General features: G+C 47.7%; 1 protein-coding gene across 1 annotated transcript in view; it reads right to left on the reverse strand.

The window, feature by feature from the left end:
• The window catches only part of KSR2 (kinase suppressor of ras 2), a 420,995-nt gene that overhangs the window by 247,873 nt on the left and 152,130 nt on the right, over positions 1 to 20,992 (reverse strand). The window lies entirely within an intron of this gene.

Genomic DNA, 20,992 nt, shown 5'->3' on the forward strand with positions numbered 1-20,992 from the left:
CGTATGCACGTTACTTCCTATAAACACTGCACTGTGTATAAACACCACACGTGCTCATGCTACGCTGCACACACATTTACATAAATTCATCCCCCTTGGGCTCCTCCAGAGAGTCAAATCCCTTTGCTGACTCTCTCGCTATAACCCCGACTCAACAGCCATGCCCCCCTGCCCTCCTGTGGTTGTGGCGCCCACAATTCAAATATCCAGAAAAGCAAAGGGGTTACTTCTTGGTTTTGAATTTCCAAGGATCCTAATTCCAGCAGTTTCAAGATGACTTAAAGGATTTTCAAGGATAACCTTTCCCTTAGATGGCAACTTTACCAGCTACCCCCTATATGAGATACACGAATTCTAAGAAGTCAAGTTTGCCCCAGGTCACTCCCTGACCACTTTTTCAGCCACTGCACCAACTTCTCCCAGATCTGCTGTGGCTGTGTGCTTAGTCACACCCTCATCCAACACTTTTATTTATTTTTATTTTATTTATTTATTTATTTATTTTTTACATTTATTTTTGAGAGACAGAGGCAGAGCACACGCGGGGGAGGGGCAGAGAGAGGGAGACACAGAATCCAAAACAGGCTCCAGGCTCTGAGCTGTCAGCACAAAGCCTGATGCAGGGTTTGAACCCACGCACCATGAGATCACCCGAGCTGAACCATCGCTTAACTAACTGAGCCCCTCAGGGGCCCCATCATCCAATGCTTTGTGAATGCACCGGGCACTATGCTCCAGAAAGGCACAGACCACACCCTGTCCAGGCTCTCTGGTACCCTAGATTTAATACTCCGCTGAAGGAGAGACACGGTAGACCAGGGAACACAGTCATGAAAGGACGTCAGAGGGTGATGAGTGCTGGGAGTGGGGAAAAACAGAACCGGCGTGTTAAGAGAATGAGCAAGGACGAATGGTTACCGACCCATGGTGCGTGCCCGCCGCAGAACACTACTCAGCCACAAAACGGAAAGGGCTATCGAGCACACAGCAACCTGGGTGGCATTCCAGGCAACTGCGCTGAGCAGACAAAGCCAATCCCAGAAGATCCCAGTCAGACTCTGTTTTTGAAATGACCACATTTTAGAAATGGAGGATACCTCATCAAGATTAAAAGCTTCTGCACAGCCAAGGAAACAACCCAGAAAATTAATAGGCAACCAAAGGAATGGGAAAAGATAGTTGCAAATGACATATCAGATAAAGGGTTAATATCCAGAATCTATAAGGAACTCACCAAACTCCACACCTGAAAAACAAACAACCCAGTGAAGAAATGGGCAGAAGATATGAACAGACACTTCTCCAAAGAGGACATCCAGATGGCCAACAGACACATAAAACGATGCTCAGCATCCCTCCTCATCAGGGAAATACAAATCAAAACCACACTGAGATACCACCTCACGCCAGTCAGAGTGGCTAAAATGAGCAAATCAGAGAACTCTAGATGCTGGCGAGGATGTGGAGAAACGGGCACCCTCCTGCACTGTTGGTGGGAATGTAAACTGGTACAGCCCCTCTGGAAAACAGTGTGGAGGTTCCTCAGGAAACTAACAATAGAACTCCCTTATGACCCAGCAATAGCACTGCTAGGAATTTACCCAAGGGATACAGAAATGCTGAGGCATAGGAGCACATGTACCCCAATGTTCATAGCAGCACTCTCCACAATAGCTAAAACATGGAAAGAGCCTAAGTGTCCATCAACAGATGAATGGATCAAGAAGATGTGGTTTATCTATACCATGGAATACTACATGGCAATGAGAAACAATGAAATCTGGCCATGTGTAGCAACATGGATGGACCTTGAGGGTGTTATGCTGAGCGAAATAAGTCAGGCAGAGAAGGACAAATATCATATGTTTGCACGTATAGGAGGATTAGGAGGAACTTGACGGAGGAACAAGGGGGAGAAGAAGGGTGGAAATGGTGGGGGAAAGGGAGAGAGGCAAACCATGAGAGACTCTTGAATGCTGACAAAAACTGAGGACTGATGGATGTGGGGGGGAGGGGGGATGGGCATGGAGGAGGGCACTTATGGGAATGAGCACTGAGTGTTATGTGGAAACTAATTTGACAATAAACTATTTGTAAAAAAAAATAATAATAAAAAATAAAATTAAATTAAAAAAATAAAAAAAATTAAAATAAATAAATAAAAAAGAAGTGGAGGATAGATTGGTGGCTGCCAGGGTTTAGGGCTGGAGGCCCCAGGCAGGAGGGAGGTGGCTGTGGCCATGAAAGGGCCCACGCCCGGGATGCTTGGAGCACTGGAACTGTCCAGTATCTTCACCGCGGCGAAGGATACATGATCCCACCCAGGTGACAAAATTGCATAGAGCTAAATGCACACACACGCGAGCACACACAAAACTGGGGACAGCTGAACAAGATCGGGAGGTTGCATCAATGTCAATAACCTGGCTGTGACGCGGTACAAGTTTTCCCGAAAGTTACCAACTGGGAGAAATTGAGCAAACTGGACAAGGGACCTGTTGCAGGCTGAGCGTTTGTGTCCCCGCAAGCTCCGGACGCTGACATCCTAACCCCAGGCCGATGGACCCTGGAGGTGGGGCCTCGGGGAGGTAACTGGGTTAAGAGAGGTGGTGGAGGTGGAGCCCTTATAAGGAGATGAAGAGACAAGGAGTCCGAGGAAGGAAAGGCCGTGTGGACCACAAAGGTGGCCATCTAGCAGCCAGGAAGATGACCCTCCACAAGAAACAAATGTGCCGGCTCCTTGATCTTGGACGTCCAGCCTCTGGAGCTGTGAGAAATAACGTCTGTTGGTTAAGTCACCCGGCCTGTGCTGTTTGTTTTAGCATCAGGATTGCTCTGTGTTATTTCTTACAACTGCATGGCAATCTGCAATTAGCTCGATACAAATTTCAGCTGAAAAAACTAAAAGTGGAAGCGGTGGGGGTGGGGCGGGCTTTAGATAGAGCGTTCAGCCTCCTAAGGAAGCCACATTTAAGCTGGCATCAAGGGGAAGAAGGGGGTCACAGCTAAGGAAAGAGCCTGGCAGGTGAGGGCGGCGGGTGGAGGACGGCAGGAACAAAGCATACAGGTAGGAAGGGGCTTTTTTTTTTTAAGTCCTACAACAGTTTATTAGGGGGGAAAATGGAGGCGATTAAAAAAAATCCCTACCGTGTGAATGCACCTTGGGGTTTTCAGCCCTGGTATAAGTTAAACCAAAAAATAAAAATAAAGCTGGGGCGCCTGGGTGGCTCAGTCGGTTAAGCGACCGACTTCGGCTCAGGTCATGATCTCGCGGTCTGTGAGTTCGAGCCCCACGATGGGCTCTGTGCTGACAGCTCAGAGCCTGGAGCCTGCTTTGGATCCTGTGTCCCTCTGTCTCTGCCCCTTCGCAGCTCATGCTCTGTCTCTGTCTCTCAATAATAATAAATAAAAACGTTTAAAAAAGAAAATAAAACAATAAAAATAAAACTTCCAATTGTGCACGAACATGTGTGGTCTAAATGTGCAGACTCCTTGGTAAGAGATGCAAGAGCATCAAATAATACTAAGTGGACGGGCTCCGAACCCATCTACGTTAGGGCAGGCACTTTCCTAGGACCCTTTTTAGGGTGCCTTCTTGAAGGCAGTGTGCCCGAGGTGCAGCAACAACAGGGTGAGTGCTCAAGGGGAGGCTGAAGGGACATGTGAGGGACAGACCACCAGAACCGTGCGCCCAAGTGCACTGGGGATTATGCGCCAAGTTCAGTGGGAAGCCATTGAGCATTCTGATAGTAGGTTCCAAGATGCTGCTTGGACAAGGAGGGCCCTTGAGGGGCGCCTGGGTGGCTTAGTCGGTTAAGCTTCTGACTTTCGCTTACGTCATGATCTCGCGGTTCGTGGGTTCGAGCCCCGCGTCGGGCTCTGTGCTGACTGCCAGCTCGGAGCCTGGAGCCTGTTTCGGAGTCTGTGTCTCCCTCTCTCTCTGACCCTCCCCTGCTCACGCTGTCTCTCTCTCTTTCCTAGAAATAAATAAAACGTAAACAAAAATTTTTTTTAAAAAAAAGGAGGGCCTGTGAAAGGTTTTGCGGGGCTCTGGGCCAGAGATGACGCTGGTCCCCATGTGATTGGTGGCAGAAAAAGAGAAGTCAGCAGGGACCACTGCATGCAAACGCATGACCTGGCGGAAGGCGATCGAGTGCGCCCACCCATCACGGGCCAAGGAAGAGATTAGGGGCAGAAATAAATTCCAGCTCGTGGCCGACCAGCAATCATGAGAATAATTACTATAAGGACCATAACGAGAGCTGATTTATAGAACATCTGACCGTTTACAAAGTGCTTTCGAGAAGACTGACTCACTGCCCCGTTTTTAATTAAAACTACTCATTTTGTTATTACATGTTCATTATAGAAAAATTAGAAAACTCAGATAAGGAAAAAGGCCATGTTGGTCGACAGCCGGCCATCGTCCCTATTAATGGTTGGCTGTGGAGCCCGCCAGGTGGTTTTCTGGGCATATGTTTTTAAGAAATAACATAAGATCTTGTTCAACGGTTTGTCATCGGCTTTCTTCACTTGTGATGTTAGGACTGCTTTACATCTTATTTAACATCCGTAACTCTGTGGGCAGAGGGCCACTTTGATCTCTGCTTTGTAGGTAAGGACATGGATGCGCAGAGATGAAGATGTGCCCAAGGTCACACCAGAGATGGGGACTGGCAGCTGGGATTCGAACCCAGGGCCTGGGCCACCTCAACACGCAGGGCCCTGGGGCATCGAGACAGAGGGCTGGGACCTGCATTTACCAAAGACCCTGGGCCATCATGGATGAGCCCGATGGGAATAGATACTGGAGCAAGGGCTTATTTCTGTCTTCTCCCAGACTTGGCCAGAACATTCTACCAAAGTCGCTAACACAATGGTGGTGTGTGGATCTCAAAATTTAGACATAAGCATTGTTAGCCCAGTGACTGAGAGAGCCAGCCCTGGAGTCTTATGACCTGGCCCAACCTACTTACTGGCTGTGCAGCCTTGGGCACTCGCCTAACCTCTCTGAGTCAGCTTTATCACCTGCAAAATGGGACAAAATAGGACCTGCCTCAGGAGAGGACTATCGGGTTAAATGCAATAGCACAGGACAGCCCCTGACACACAGCAGGAACTCCACATCGTCAGCTACTAATACTGTGAGTCTCAACACCGTGGTGCTATGTCGTTACCTCCCCCTTTAAAGAGGGTGCACTTGCGCCGAGGGCACTTCACGCCCCAGATGCTACCATCATGCTGTGCACCTCCCGGGAACTGATGCTTGGAGAGGCTGAAGAACTCTGAGCGCTGGAGGCAGACGGAGTCGAGCCCCGATCAGCTTCTCTATTACCCAGAAAGCACTGGATTGATGTATTCGCTCAGGAAATAGAAACTCACTGTCAAATCAACCTAAATAAAATATGTTTGAGAGCATAAATCTATTTTCTAAGTTATCTGAATCACACACTGCCTTCTAAGGCCACAGAGCGGTACTGTGGGCATTATCGCTATAGCTCTTCACCCCCGGCCCCCAGGAAAATGGACAAAAATATGGAATTGGGACTCTGGGAGATCTGGTTTAGGGCTCTGATGCCACCAAGGACCAGTTCTGTGACCACTCTGAGCCTCAGCATTGGGTCTATAAAATGAGATGATCATGGTCCTCTTGTACAGTAAGGATTCAATCCATTCATTCATCTGAGTATTTCACAGATATTTTTTAAGTTTACTTTTTTAATGTTTTTTGAGAGAGAGACAGAGCATGAGTGAGGGAGAGACAGAAAGAGAAAGAGGGAGACACGTAATCTCAGGCTACAGGCTCTGAGCTGTCAGCACAGAACCCGACTCAGGGCTCAAACCCACAGACCATGAGATCATGACCGGAGCCAAAGTCAGCCGCCTTACCGACTGAGCCACCCAGGCGCCCCTACTTCATAAATATTTGAATGTCTCTCATATACCTGGCACTGTTCTAGGCACTGTGATAGAGCAATGAACTTTAAAAGACCAGGGTCCCTGTCCTCACAGAGCACATATTCTTAGTGGGGAAACAGAATAAAGGGGGAAATGAAGAAATAAATGACATACATGTTACCTGTAAGATGTCATATAAAATATGTCATCTATAATAAGACAGTGGTAATAAGTGCTATGGAGGAAAAGAAAGTGGGCACAGCTACAAAAATGGGCTGGGGACTACTTCAGACAAGGCTGAGGAGTGACAGTGGACACAAGCAAATATCAGAGTGAGTGAGAAGTGAATGAGATAAAATGAGTCCCGTCATCAGCATAGAGCCTGGACCGCCACAGGAGGCTGAGCAAGGGGCAGATGGTCAAGAGTGCTGCAGATGTCTATTCTGGATGCCTGGGACTCATCCACTTTGCTCCTCAGGCACTCAGTGTGCCAGCCCCCGGGGTTGGGTGTTTGTCTTTCCCCTGCCCTCAGGATGTTCCTGGTCCGGCAGGAAGACTGATAATGAAATAAGCACTCGCTATAATTCCACACCCAGGTATAGGCCCAAAGGAAGTGAAAGCAGACAGCTGAATGCTTGTATGTGACTGTTCACAGCAGCACGAGGCACAATAGGCAAAAGGTAGAAACAACCCAAATGTCCACCGATCTGACAGATGGATACACAAAGTGTGGTATGCCCATGTGGTGGAATACTATGCAGCCATGAAAAAGAACAAAGTACTGGTACGTGCTACAATTTGGATGCACCTCAAACACATAATGCTATGGGTAAGAAGTCACATTTAAAAAGCCACATTAGGGGCGCCTGGGTGGCTTAGTCGGTTAAGCGTCCGACTTTCGCTTAGGTCATGATCTCGCGGTTCGTGGGTTCGAGCCCCGCGTCAGGCTCTGTGCTGACTGCCAGCTCAGAGCCTGGAGCCTGTTTCAGTCTGTCACTCCCTCTCTCTCTGACCCTCCCCTGCTCACGCTGTCTCTCTCTCTCCTAGAAATAAATAAAAAAATATTTAAAAAAAAATAAAATAAAAAAATAAAAAGCCACATTATATACAATCCCATATATGAAGAGTCCGGAACAGGCAGATCTGTAGAGATAAAAAGCAGATTCGTGGCTGCCAGGGGCTGGAGGAAAGGAGGACTGGGGAGCTAGTATTTAATGGGTCCAGCGTTCCTTATGGGTGACAAAAATGTTTGGGAACTTAACGGAGGTGGTGGTTGAATGCACGACATGCCATGAAATTATTCACGTTAAAATGGCCATTGTTCAGGGCGCCTGAGTGGCTCAGCTGGTTAAAACATCCGACTTCAGCTCAGGTCATGACCTCACAGTCTGTGGGTTTGAGCCCTGTGTTGGGCTCTGTACTGGCAGCTCAGAGCCTAGAGCCTGCTTCTGATTCCGGGTCTCCCTCTCTCTCTGCCCCTCTCCTGTTCTGTCTCTCTCAAAAATAAACAAACATAAAATAAAATGGCCATTGTTCTGTGAGCTTCACCTCGATCACATAAATAAGTAAGTACCCACAATGTGGCACAGAGAATCTGATGTCAGAGGAAGTGCAGGTGGGAACACACGTGAGCAACCCAGCTCCTGGTGGAAGGGTACAGATAGGCATCCTGGAGGAAGTGGTACCTACGCCCAGACCTTGAGTTTGAAGGAGAACTTGCTAGAAAGGAATGGAGTTCAGGGTGGAGGAAGAAGGGTCAATGCAGAACAGCAGGGTCAAGCCCAGGAGATTATCAAACATGATGGGTCTGGAGGAAAAGTAGCTCAGTGTGGCTGGAGCTCTCTGGAGAGAGGAAGAACGTCAAGCTAAGACTGGAAAGAATGGCTAAGGAGGACTGTGCAGGGACTCGCTCTCCTAAGTGCAGGGGGATATTGGGGGGGGAGGGGGTCAACATGACTGATCCCTGGTGGCTAGCCTCACGAAGGAAGGCGGTCTCCTGCAAAGCTCCTCAAACGGTAACAGAGGAGGCTAACGCTCTGGTCCTCCACATCTTGCAGCTGTGAGCCCAAGGCTTGGACTCCAGCCCTATGGTCATGCCAAGGGAGGGGCAGGAACTTCCCCCAACCATAAATAATTGAAGCCAAGTTCCTGCCTGGCCATATGGCTGGGTCCCCAAACCTGCTCATGCCAAGGGACAGGCTGGCTTTCCCAGCAGACAAATGCTCAGAAGTCATCTGGGGCTGGAGGCCAAGGTTGTGCCCATCGTACCACTGTTATATCCTAGCCCCTGTTCATACCCAGGCAGGGGCTGGTGCTTCCCTGATCATGTGGCTTAAAAGTCACATAGCCCGATTTGCCATCAAGTCCTGCTGGAGCCCAGGGTGATGGCCCTGTCCCTTTGTCATTAAAGCTGTTCAGAGACCAGGGAGCGTGGCTGTGTGGCCATCCATTCTTTTTCTTTTTTTTAATTCCAATAGAGTTAACATACGGTGTTATATTAGGCTCAGGTGTACAATATAGTGATTCAGCAGTTCCATACATCACCCAGCGCTCATCACGACAAGTAAGCTTCTTAATCCCCATCACCTGGTTCCCCCCTCCCCCCACCCGCCTCCCCTCTGGTGACCATCAGTTTGTTCTCCACAGTTTAGAGTCTCTTACTCGGCTCCTCTCTCTTTCACTTCCCTTGTTCATTTATTTTGTTTCTTCAATTCCACATATAATCGAAACTCACATGGTATTTGTCTTTCTCTTACTTCACTTAGCATTACGCTCTCTAGCTCCATCCACGTTGTTGCAAATGGCAAGATTTCATTCTTTTTTATGGCTGAATATTTCATTGTCTATATACCGCATCTTCCTTACCCATTCATCAATCATTGGACACTTGGGCTGCTTCCGTAGCTTGGCTAGTGTGAATAATGCTGCTATAAACGGAGGGGCACATGTAATTCCTTTGAAGTTGTGCTTTTGTATTCGTTGGATAAATACCCAGTAGTGCGACTGCTGGATTGTAGGGTAGTTCTATTTTTAACTTTTTGAGGAACCTCCACACCGTTTTCCAAAGTGGCTGCACCAGTTTGCATCCCCACCAACAGTGCACGAGGGTTCCCCTTTCTCCACATCCTCGCCAACACCTGTTGTTTCCTGTGTGTTGATTTTAGCCATTCTTACAAGTGTGAGGGGGTATCTCTTTGTGGTTCTGATTTGCATTTCCCTGATGATGAGTGATGACAAGCATCTTTTCACATGTAGGCATCCATTCTTGTGGTTCAACAGGACACGATCAGGGAAGGGGAGGGAAGGGACACGATCAGATGAGTGTTGAGGAAAGCGATATGGGCCAGAGTAGGGAGAAAGCACTGGGCAGGTCAGAGGTAGCAGCAAGCCCAGCCTGACACCACTGAAGGCATCCAGATGGGAGATGATAAGAACCTGGGGCAGGGTTGTGAGAAGGAGAGAGATGGATTGAATGGGCACAAACAGAGGAGGAAAAAAAAAAATAGCTAACCTTTATTGGAAACATACTATGTCCCTGACACGGCTGTGTAATTTACATGTAAAAGAATTACACAGCTACACAACAATTCTACGTAGTAGGCAAAGATCACTTTATTTTATAGATGGGAAAACTGAGGCACAGAGAGGTTAAGTGACTTGTTCAAGACCACACAGCTTGAAAGGAGGACAGCTGGGGTTGGAGTCCACATCTTTAAACATGGCACTACGCCACGGCTGACCTCCTGACTTCCAGCCTGGGTTACACGGTGGCTGGTGGCACCGATCACAGCAACAGGAGACACAGGAGAGGCGAACCGTGCAAAAAGGGGGCAGCGAGCTCAGGGTCACACAGCCTGAGCCTGAGGTTCCCACAGGACATCAAGGGGGGATGCCTGGGAGGTCCCCAAACTTCCTGCCTCCCCTTCTTCTCCCTGGGAGTCCTAAGATCATTCCTCAAGAAGAGGGTATTTCTCTAGACTGAGAAAAATGGATCATGAGATTCTAAAACCTCCTGAGTGTGTCCAGAAGTCAGGCTCATCTTAGATTATTTTTTTAAACAAAGACATGATAGGATTTAATCACGTTCTCCTCGGTCTCCTCTCCCACTGGATCCCCGAGTCTCCAGAGCAGATGTCCCGTGGCCCCGAATTACAGGTCGGGGACGGGAGGGAATGAGCACACCACCCACTGCCTGGCTCGCTGAGAGGACAGAGAGACAGTTCTGTGTCTGGAAGACCCGCTTTCTGAACTGAAGGAACAAGAATTCATTCTAAACCAACATCAAGCAAGGAAGTAGGCATTTTTACATGCACAGAACACCTCCACCCTGCAACACGCTGCTCAGAAGTTAACTTGCGCTGACCTTGCCTCATTGTGACTCTGCCTCTCCAGCTGTGAAAGAGGAATCACGGCAGAGATTTTCCCCGGGGATTGTTCTGAAGATGACAGAAGACAATGCAAGTAGAGCATTTAGCGACATCGCTGGCATCCAGCCGATGTTGCATAAATGTTTATGTAAAATGGGAGTAAAACCATATCTTTCACAGGAGACTGGGGAGGGTTAAAGAAAATAAACACATAAACAAGCTTGCATTCCGCGACTGTATCCCTGACGTTGCCCTACAGGAAACAAACATGAAGCACAAGCCAAGGAGTCCTTATGGTAGTTAAACTGTAGCCACCAAAAAGTCAGGTTGAAGCCCTAACCCTCAGTACTTTGCTAACAAGTTCTCTGCCGATGTAATCAGGTTAACATGAAGGAAACTGGATTGACGGGCCCTAAATGCAATGATTGGTGTCCTTTTAAGAAACGGACACAAAGGAGAGACAATGTGAAGGCCGAGGCACAGACTGAAGAGATAAAGACACAAACCAAGGAACGCCAAAGATTAGCAACCCCCAGAAGCTAGGAGCATAGATTCCCCCCCCCCCCAGAGACTTCTGAGGGAGCATGACTCTGCCAGTACATTGGTTTTAAACTTGGAGCCCCCAGAAACGTAAGAAAATATATTTCTACTGTTGTTTTTTTTTTTAGTTTAGTTATTTTGAGACAGACACAGATAGGGCGAAATGGGGGGAGGGGCAGAGAGAAAGGGAGACAGAGAATCCCAAGCAGGCTCCACACTGTCAGCGTGGAGCGGGACGTGGGGCTCAAACTCACAAACTGTGTGATCCTGACCTGAGCCAAAACCCAAGACTCCGACACTTAACTGACTGAGCCACCCAGGCACCCTCGTTTCTGCTGCTTTAAAGCACCTACTTTGTGGTGGCTTTGTTACAGCTGCCCTAAGAAACAAACACAGTCCTCAGTCAGGAGGCATGGGCACTCACTCACTACAGACCGGGGAGTCAGGATATAAAAGTTCGCATTTGGACTGTGCACCGGCCAGACTCAGGGGTTCAGTGCTCATCTTACCTGCGCTGTAAGGTACATGTTATTGACCCATTTTATAAATGAGCTCTAGGGGGCGCCTGGGTGGCTCAGCCGGTTAAGTGTCTGACTTCGGCTCGGGTCACGATCTCACGGTTCTTGGGTTCAAGCCCTGCGTCGGGCTCTGTGCTTGCTGACAGCTAGGAGCCTGGAGTCTGCTTTGGATTCTGTGTCTTCCTTTCTCTCTCTCTCTCTCTCCCTCTCTCTCTCAGATATAAATAAACATTTTTTTAAAAATTAAAGAAAATAAATGAGCTCTGGATGAGTGATAGGACATGGCTAATGTCCCATAGTGGATGGTAAACCTGTACCTTCCTCTTTCCTTTGTCACACGGCACCCTGCAAATGTGCTGGGACCCACTTTCCCCTGAAGTCTGAGTTCCTACACACACACACACACACACACACACACACACACACCCTCCATCAGGTTCAAGGAAGCACTAAATTGCCCCCAAGAATCAATCCCTGCCCCAAAGTTGTTTTAAGTCAGAGAGATGAGAAGACAGCAAGCAAGCTTTACCCCTACCAGATTCTCCTCTCCATCAATTACTCTTCCTCTCCACCCCTACATTTCAGAGTCAGAAGTTTGGGAATGAAGAAGCCGAGTGCCTCATTTCATTATCCAAATTGCAGCTGCTCGATTGACAGGCTGCGGCTTCTCTCTGCTGCGGCTTCAGAAGGGTTTTCACTGATGGGCTGTATTATATCAACTCTTCCCCTCTCGCTTTTGATCCTCTTTTTAATAAAGTCTGAGGGAAAAAGGTAATTTTTCATTTTAAATAGGGAAGGTGTGGCACCAAGGTGCTCCGGGGGTTATTAATCGTGGCTCTTGCTTTCCTGTCATCCGTTTCTGGAAAATCATTTTATTTCAAGTCTTGAAATGGGCGGAGAGAAGGGAATAGGTTTTAAGAAATGAAAGGTCTGCGGATTGATTAAAGACATTTCAAGGTGTAAGGGTTTTTCTTTTGACGTTCTCCGATAAGGGACTAAGAGAACTAAAAGCCATTCTCCAGGGAGAAAATGATTTCAGAAAGTCTAGGCAAGTGTCTAACTTCTTTGTGCCTTCGCATTAAAATTTTATAAACAGGCAAACGTGTGACTTAGAACTTGTCTGAATTTCAGAGTCGGCATCAGAACGCATATATGCTTTATAAAGCCCTTCAAAAGCAGAACTGGAAAAAGTCTGCCTTTTCCAGCATCAGGACTGCTTGTAATTTTCGTGAATATTTCAAAGCACCTTGTTAGTTTAATCCTTACAACTTCCTAACACACAACTTTCAGATGCTGTCTGAATATATTAGATTAAAGCCATTGGGGAAGCAACAAAAAGTTTTTACTTTAATCCTCATAACTTTGCAGCAAGAAACAGAACTTTTAGACGCTAGTTTCACTGGGGGGGCACCGCCTGGGGGACTCAGTCGGTTAAGTGTCTGACTCTTGGTTTCAGCTCAGGTCACGATCTCACGGTTGCATGAGTTTGAGCCCCGCATTGGGTTCTGCACTGACAGTGCGGAGACTGCTTGGGATTGTCTCCTTCTCCGTCTCTCTCTGCCACTTCCCTGATCATGCTGTCTCTGTCTCTTTCAAAATAAATAAATATACTTTTAAAAAAAAATTTAAGAAAGAAAATATCCCATTGAAGTCATTGGTAAAGAAAAAAAATAGCAATTATTATTGACACTAATGATAGTTACTCTTTATCGAGCACTATGTGTCAGATAGTGTTCTAAGTATTTTTTATGCATGCCTTTACATTATCTTCGTAAGACCCTGGGAAGAAATTCTGCTACTGTGTCCATTTCACAGTGAAGGAAGTAGAGGATTACCTGAGAGACTGAGTTACCCAAGATGACACAGCTAGTAAACGATAGAGTGGGGTGTCCAGTCCAGGTCTGTACCTGTCACCACCACGACTTCCAGGGAGCCTCCTGACACCCTCCGGAAATGAGAGAACTATCCAGAAAGCCCCTGAAAGGCTGAACCGTTGTACACAGACAGCCCTTTTAGATCAGCACCGGCAGCAATGCTGTCTGATCCTCTGAAAGTCAAAGATGACACCCGTGTTAGCCACAATTCCTTAAAAAAATGAAACCTGAAGCCCAGGAAGAATGTTTGAGTTTCTAGGAGCAGTTGCAAAAAGAAGCAAATGATCAATTGAAAAACACACAGTTGCCAAAGCAATTCAACACTGGCAAGAATCTTAATCTAAGACCTCATTAAAAAGCTTGGCGTCTGGGCAAGCCGTGGGTCCCACCAGACCCCCACCACCCCCAGCGTCCCCAAGCAGAAGCAAACAAATGCACTGACCCCAGTCTGGGCAGGTCATCTGGGAGAATGGACAGACCAGGGAGCTTGGACTCTGACCCAGTAATGCCTCTCACACCCTGCTCTACACAGCATTTGCGAGTCGATTGCCCATCGAAAGATCCAGAGAGATGAACCTTCAGTGACTAACTTCAGGGAAGCTTTCCCATTCTGACAAAGTTCTTTTTTATTTTCTAATTTTTAAACACAGAGGCGCGGTTCACATCAACCATTTCAAAGTACAGAATTCAGAGGCGTTTGGTACATTCCCGATGTTGCCTCTATCAGTTCCAAAAATTTTTCATCACCCAAAAGAGACTCCCACACCCATTAAGCAGCCACTCCTCCTTCCCCCGCTTCTCCCCAGCCTCCGGCAATCACTGATCCGTTTCCCGTCTCTCTGGATTTACCTATTCTGGATATTTCATATAAATGGAATCATACAATACGCAGTCTGATGTAACTGGCTTCTTTCACTTCGTATAACGTTTTCAAGATTCATCCATAGTGTAGTAAGTGTCTCAGAATTCCATTCCTTTTTGTGGCTGAATAATGCTTCATGATAGGGCTGTACTGTTTATCCGGTCATCAGCTGACGGACACCTAAGCTGTTGCCACCGTTTGGCTATGATGAACAGTGCTGCTCTGAATGTTTGCATACAAGTATTTGCTCAAACACCTATTCTTTAATTCTTTGGGGGTATATACCCAGGAGTGGAACTGCTGGTTCTTATGTTATTTCTGTGTTTTAACCCTGTGAGAAACCACTAAACTTTTTCTATAGCAGCTGCACCATTTCATATTCCCACCGGCAATTACAAGGTTCTGCTTTCTTTCTTTTCTTTTTATGTTTATTTATTTATTTTTGAGAGAGAAAGAGAGCATGCGCACAAGCAGGGGAGGGGCAGAGAGATAGAGAGAGAAAGAGAGGATCTGAAGCAGGCTCCAGGCTCCGAGCTGTCAGCGCAGACCCCAATGCAGGGCTTGAACCCACGAACTGTGAGATCATGACTGTGCTGGAGTCGGATGCTTAAATGACTGAGCCACCCAGGCACCCCAAGGGTTCTGATTTCTACACATCCTAGCCAACTCTTGTGATTTTTCTTCGATGATGATGATGATGGTGACGACGACCCCAATGAGCATTTAAGAAAGCACTTTTCATAATGACCATAGCTAACGTTCATTCACTGAGTGCTTCTGCGGCCACACACCCTCTCATCCTCAAGCTTTACTATATTTAATTCTCTTTAACAATGCTGTGAGGTTGATGAGGAAATCAGAGCTTGGAAAAGTTGGAACACTTGCTGAAGGCCAAGATCTAAACTCTGGCAGTCTGACCCCAGAGGATGTTATCTCGCTCCATGTGACAATGACATACAGGACACCTGAACTGACCCTCACAGCCCCCTAGGGGGATGCATGTTATCAGCCCCATTTTTCAGACGTTGAAACTGAGTCTCGGAGAAGAGCAGGGACTTTGCCTGTGTCCACCCACCTAAAGAGTTTCAGGTCTATCCCCCTCCAAACCCCATGGCACGTCGCCTCCACCGCGTAAATACTCTCTGACGATACTTAAGCATTTTCACGGTCAAGAACAGTTAAGATTGTGACCGGGCTGCTTCCTGTCTCCAGATTGAAAAGAACAACTGTGACCATATGTTGGACATTTTAAACTGAAAACAAGGCTTCCTGGTTAATTTCACAGCTAGGATCTGTGTGGGGAATTCTGTGATAAGACACGCCCCAGAGCTCAAGGATAGAGGCAATACTCAGGGCACCATCTTTAACATCTACGCTGTTGGTAGTAACGGAGTCCGACACTGGATACTGCCATCTCATTGGAGCCACGGTTCTGAACCCCCGTGACTTGTCCGCGTCACACCGCTGCCCCGAACAGCCCGTGTGGACAGCAAGCAGAGTCGACTGCACAGTGCGCTACACCAGCATCAGGACTTCTGAGCTCCATGCGGCCTCAGGCATGGCCCTGCCTGCCTTCCCCCAGCGCTGAGTGCACATCATCATTATTCACCACCTCCACCCTTGACTATCCCACTCCTCCTCCTCCACCCTCACCACGCAATGGAATTATCTTGTTATACAGTCAATTTACCTTATTCGCGGTTATACTGTCAAATTTCGATATTCTACAGAGACGCTGCAAACCCTGAACCCCGTTGTTCCTCATGGAAACACAAGGTCAGGTTCCCACAAGCCTCTGCCCCATTTGTGTCAACTGATGCGTATGTCGTCTTGTTTTATGTGGGTTTCTGTTCAAAGACACCTTATTGAAAACAGAGAGTTGATTTCATTAGCACTGAACTCATGGCCAACCGCACCATCACCTGTGATAGGGAGCTTGCACACAGCTATGTAACAACGTATTTTTCTCCATAAGGCGCCTCGCAGCCTTCTTGTGCTCAGGAACACGAGACAGCACATCGGTCATGAGCTCAGGGCTAATTTTAAACAGTGAAAACACAAACAGAAAAAAACACAGAAGCTGTGGGAAAAGTGGCACTAAATTTAAGACCGCAGAAAGGACTCTTGTTTGCACTATAAAAGCAAAAAGATAGAGCGTCGCCTCCTTGGACCACAGCTGAGGCCGTGAGCATCACGGGACTCAGATTTTTTGCCACTCAAGTATTGATCTGGGAGATACAAATACATTTTAGCAATGAGGAGAGTTTGCAAGTATGGACTCCAGGGATGATGAGGATTGATGGTATTTATCTGTTTGTTTGTTTATCATCTGTCTTCCCTGCGAAAATACACGCTCTCAGAGGCCCGGGCTTTCTTACCCCTGTGTTGCCAGCATCTAACACGGTGCCTGGCAAGAAATAAATACAGTATTTTTTTACAAAATATGTGTATATCAAATCATCCCATCCTACACTCTATTTTATTTTTTAAGGTTTTTATTCATTTTGGAGACACAGAGACAGAGCGTGAGCAGGGGAGGATCAGGGAGAGAGGGAGATACAGAATCTGAAACAGGCTCCAGGCTCTGAGCTGTCAGCACAGAGCCCAATGCGGGGCTCGAACCCACGAACCACGAGATCATGACCTGAGCCGAAGTCGGACGCTTAACCGACTAAGCCAGCCAGGTGCCCCCAATCGTACACTTTAAACCTATACGCTGGTATTTGTCAATTATATCTCCATGAATCTGGGGGAAAATTCATAAATAGAGATACTTTGTCATGATGCATAAATTATATGTTGCCTCAATACGTATTTGCGGAATGAATCGATTGTTGAACCCTCATAAATCCCAGTGGCCATGACCGATACTATGATGGGTACCACCCCTCCTGAATGCAGGAAACAAAGGAGGGGGGACATGCCATGTCAGAGCCGAAATTCCATTCATGCCAGGGTTGCCCTGGGTGGACAAAGTCTTGAGAAATAAAGGTCTGGTGAGCCACAGAGAACAGGTGGGAAGATGTTCTTATCTTGCTCCGTGGCTCTACGTCCTCTGAGAAGTAGCACGCCCTGCCCCCCTCCAGCTCCGGGCAGAAGAGCGGGCTGCCCCAGGAGCCTCTGAGCGGGGAGAAGGAGGTAGAAGCTGGGAGGCCCATCTGGCTCAGATCAGCTCCGAGGGGTAAGGCAGGAGAGCGTCCACACCAGGAGAGGCCACATTCGAAAAGATGATCTCTGAGGTTCCTCGAATTCCAGAACTCGGCCTGCCTTTGACTGACAGGCATGATATTAGCTTCATAACCTCTTGTGTTGGCAAATTCAAGAAAGCTAAAAGCAGCTTCAGATCACCTTACGCGCTGCAAAGCACCTTATTTTTATCTCCAGGCAACTGACTTGGAGAACGGCTTTCCTCAATCCTTCTGTCTTTTCCCTCACCACGTGGACCCGGCGGGGCCGGCAGCTGCCTTACTGTCCCTCCCAATTTGCCTCTGCAGGGACAGTGCCGTGAAGGCCTTGTGGCCTGGTGCGGCAGGAGGTATATCTTTTCAGGTTACGCTCACAGTCTTGACCCAGAGGCAGAGAGAAACGCGGATGCCTCCAGGAAAAGGGGTGTCTGGTGAACTTTCGTTACCCTCCTCCACCCGTGTTAACAGAGGCAGACACCCCCGTGTGCCCCAGGGGGCTTCTCCAAGGCATCTAGATGTAGCGCCTCCAGAGAGAAGCCCCTGCCACAGGACGACAGAACCCGGGCAGGTTTGAATCCCAGCTCCACCACCTACTAGCTGTGTGACCTGAGGTACGTTGCTTGACCTCTCTGAACTGCAGTTTGTGCATCTACCACCACATGGTGGTGGCGTCTTGGTGGCTCAGCTGGTTAGGCGTCCAACTTGGGCTCAGGTCATGAACTCACTGTTTGTGAGTTCGAGCCCCATGTCAGGCTCTGTGCTGACAGCTCAGAGCCCAGAGCCTGCCTCGGATTCCGTGTCTCCCTCTCTCTCTGCCCCGCCCCTGCTCATGCTCTGTCTCCCTCTGTCTCTCAAAGATGAATAAATGTTAAAAAAAAAAAAAAAAAAAAAAAAGTACCCACTTTATAGGCTTGTTTTGAGAACTCATGAAAATAAAGTCACTTGGCAAATAGTAGGCCTATCATTATTGTTACTATTATTGCTACCGCCATTCAGCAGTCATTCTGTTCCCTCCAGCAGGTGGCTATGTATATATATCTTTGGTTAGACACCCACTGTGTACATTGCACTCAGGTCCACGAGATGGATGGCTTCCCCAGCCACACAGAACTTACGCCCGGCACACCACATTATGAAGACTTCTCAGGGGCACCTGGGTGGCCCAGTCTGTTGAGTGTCCGACTTCAGCTCAGGTCATGATCTTACGGTTCATAGGTTTGAGCCCCGAGTCGGGCTCTGTGCTGACAGCTCAGAGAACAGAGCCTGCTTCAGATTCTGTGTTTCCTTCTCTCTCTGCCCCTCCCCTGCTCACACTCTATCTCTCTGTCCCTCAAAAATAAATAAATGTAAAAATAAAAATAATTCTTTAAAAAGACTTCTCGTGAAAACACAGCAAAATTGCTCATTAATAATTTTTAGATTGATTACGCATTGAAATGATACCTCTCTGGAAATACTGGATTACAGAAAATACAATATAAAATTTAATGTCGTTCCTCAAAAGGCTAAACACAGAATCACCCCACAATCCAGCAGTCCCATCCCTAGGAATATACCCCATAAAAATTGAAAGCAGCGACTCAAACAGATACTTCAAAACAGCATTTGTCACAATATCCAAAAGACAGACACAACCCAAATATCCATCGACTGATGAGTGGATAAACAAAACATCATATATCCATACAGTGGGCTATTATTCAGCCATAAAAGGAAGGGCATTCTGATATATGCTATCACATGGATGAACCTTGACATTCATGAACATTGAACATTATGCTGAGTGAAACAAAATACATATTGTTATATTTTCCACTTAGACGTGGTATCCAGAGCAGACAATTTCAGAGACAGAAGCAGAATAGAGGTTACCAGGAGCTGGCGTTGCTGAATGGGTTGAGTTTCAGTCTGAGATGACGAAAAAAAGATCTGGGGAGGGACAGTGAATGTACTTACTACCACTAAATGTACACTTATAATAGTTAAAATGGGTAAGTTTCACGCTGTGTGCATTTACCACAATAAAAAAATTGTCACCTATTTCTTTGTGTGCTTTTTAAATGTGGTAACTGGAAAATTTTAAATTACATACATGGCTGGCATTATCTTCCCCTCAGACATACATGTCCCACACGGGTCTAGAAGAAGAGGCCAGCACTAAATGCAGACTCATACTTCTGTTACTTAGTTACGAGAGACTAGAAGGAGCTGAGGGCTGGGGAGAGGTTCCCTTTGAGCTGGGGTCTGGTGAATCAAGAAGATGAGGAGGGCAGGTGTCCCAGCCGGAACCAGCATGTGCAAGGATGGGACCCGCTGGAGGAAATGCACGGGGCCAGTGGGGCCAGGGTGGGTGGGAAACTGAGGCAAGGGAGGCCAGCAGGGACCTACGAGCCAAGGTGGTGATCTGAGGATTTATCCAGAGGACAACGCCATCGATGCTCCCATGACCCTGCAGACCACCCCGCAGGAGCGAGCCCGCTGCACTTGAGTAGTGGCTCTGTCCATGTCTGTAGCTCGACCATGAACTCCCGGGGGCCATGTTCTGGCACCTTCCATCTCAGCCCCTGGCACAACACGGGCACCAATAAATATTTGCTGGCTCGATCTGGAAGAGGCCAACACAAGAGGGCCCAACCCCTAACACCTAACCTTGCGCAGCACCCAGCCTGCCACTGGAGCCGAAACACCCTGTCGAGGATGCTTCCACGGGATATCTGTCAAACCACGTGCCGCCAAGCCCAGGGGTAAGGAACAAATGCGAAAGTCAAAGTGTCGCCCCAGGTCTAAGCAATGATTAAACCATATACACTGATAAAAATCACAGACCAAGATGAAAGCAAGTGAGTCTAGATACAAGCAATGCAGATGATGCGCTACCCCAGTTTCTAACCGCAGGGGGCGGTCTGATGCTGTCAGATAAGGCACCAAGCCTGGGCGTCCAGGTGCTTATTCAACCCACAAACATTTGTGGGGCGCTTACTAGGGAGCGCGAGGACTGGGGAGGTGCTGAAGGTCTCGGCCAGCTTCCTGCTGGCTGTATCTAGACTAGACATCTACGGCTCAGATCTGGAGTAACTGCACTCGCACCGCAGGAACTCCCGGCTATCGTATTATCAAGGGTTAATAAGGAAGCTAACAGGGGCGCTGGGGGGCTCAGTTGGTTAAACATCTGACTTCGGCTCAGGTCATGATCTTGAGGTTCGTGGGTTCAAGCCCTGCATCGGGCTCTGTGCTGACAGCTCAGAGCCTGAAGCCTGTTTTGAAATCTGTGTCTCCTTCTATCTCTGCCCCTCCCTCACTTGTTCTCTCTCTCTCTCAAAAACAAATAAATAAACATTTAGGGGCACCTGGGTGGCTCAGTCAGTCAAGTGCCCGACTCCTGCTCAGGTTATGATCTCATAGTTCAGTAGTTCAAGCCCCGTGTCAGGCTCTGTGCTGAACACTCAGAGCCTGGAGCCTGCTTCAGATTTTTTGTCTCCCTCTCTCTCTGCCCCTCCCTAGCTCGTGATCGCTCTCTCGATCTCTCTCTCTCTCTCTCTGTCTCCTTCTGTCTCTCTCTCTCTGTTTCTCTCTCTCAAAAAATAATAAACATTTTAAAAATAAATAAACAAAGAAACTAACATTTTTTAGGACCCACAATGCACCAGGAGCTGTGCAGACAGCCTGCCCGTGCTATCTCATTTACTCCTCACAGCAACATTGTGAGATAGAAAATCATTCACGAGGTACAGATGAGATGGGGGGAGGG

This window comes from Hyaena hyaena, unplaced genomic scaffold (assembly GCF_003009895.1).
Source record: "Hyaena hyaena isolate Hyena2069 unplaced genomic scaffold, ASM300989v1 scaffold_0, whole genome shotgun sequence".
NCBI classification, from domain to species: Eukaryota; Metazoa; Chordata; class Mammalia; order Carnivora; family Hyaenidae; genus Hyaena; species Hyaena hyaena.